Raw genomic sequence first — 1,297 nt, 5'->3', positions numbered from 1 at the left:
AGGTACTAAACCTAAAAGGGAACAGGAAAAGTTTTTCCTCTCCAACATTGGTTTGTGAAAATTTATTATGCATTATTTGTGGCTAAATAAAAGATTATGTTTGTGAATATTTTATACATACTGAAATTAATTAGAAAGATACATAATTTAATTTGTATCTTATAGCTTTATTTATAGACCCACCCAGCCTAAATCTCTATGTCCCTATACCCTTATTTATTTGATATGTGTGTTTTGTTAAGGACTGAGAGAGATTTTTGTAATTTCACTTGTCCAGCTACTGCTTTGTTGTCTTAAGTCTTTGCTGTTTTATGTAATTATGCTATTTTGTTCAGAAAGTGTCAAGAATGTTTTTTCATTTAAGCAGCTTTCTCTCCTCTATGGAGCTTCCTCTTCCATATCACCATTATAGTCCCTGGCTTAGTTTGGGATTAAGTGGGCAATTTAGCTGTCCACACAGGGCGCTTTTAACCGTCTACTCCATAAGCCATGAGCAATATGCAATCAGCTGTTGATGAAGGCCCTCAGGCACTATCACAGCTGACAGGGTTTATCTGCATTTTTAATGTGAATCCAAGTGCCCTTCTAAAGGCAACAGAGTGACAGGCTTTGCTTAGCCCCTTGCTTAGTTCCCTGCTTTGGCTGTGACAAAGGCTTCTCTGACCTCCTTATCTGATCTTTTGATGTTATTCCCCCAGGCCCTTTTTGGGAGACTGTAGTCCCTTTCTCCTCACTACTTGCAGCTGCAGGTAATTCTCATCTTTTCTCCCAGTGGTAGGGTTGCAGAGTCTTTCCTTCTTCCTTCTAGTCTTGCAATACTTTGTTATGGCACATTTTCGTCTTCCTTTTGAGGTCTCTCTGGGAATTTTTAATTAATTCCCATTTGGAAATGAAATAATTTTTCTTACTTTTTGCATTCCTGCTGTTATAGCAGGTTGTAATGAGATTGTTATAATCTGATTTTTCCTTGAGTCCTTGGAGGTTTATTTAAGACTAGAAAAAGGGTCTAGAAATATAGAAAAGAAAGAAAAAAGTATAAAGATTAATATTTGTTGGTTTTATTTTTCTACATTTATGTTTTTAAAAAGGAATTGACTTCATCCTTTTAAATGTGTTTTTCTTATTTAATTCTTCATTGTCTAAAGTAAAATAACTATACTTATTTTCTTTATTTTTAAAATTTTTGTTCACATTTTTATTTTTAAACTTCACGTTTCTTTATATTTTGAATTTATAGTTTTCTGTTTGTATTTTGAGTTTATTGTAAAACTCAAATTATCTGTGAAATTTTGCTTTC

The sequence above is a fragment of the Propithecus coquereli genome, unplaced genomic scaffold (assembly GCF_000956105.1).
Source record: "Propithecus coquereli isolate 6110/MARCELLA unplaced genomic scaffold, Pcoq_1.0 Scaffold320, whole genome shotgun sequence".
NCBI classification, from domain to species: Eukaryota; Metazoa; Chordata; class Mammalia; order Primates; family Indriidae; genus Propithecus; species Propithecus coquereli.
The sequence above is the reverse complement of the archived record's forward strand: the minus strand, read 5'-3'. Positions refer to the sequence as shown.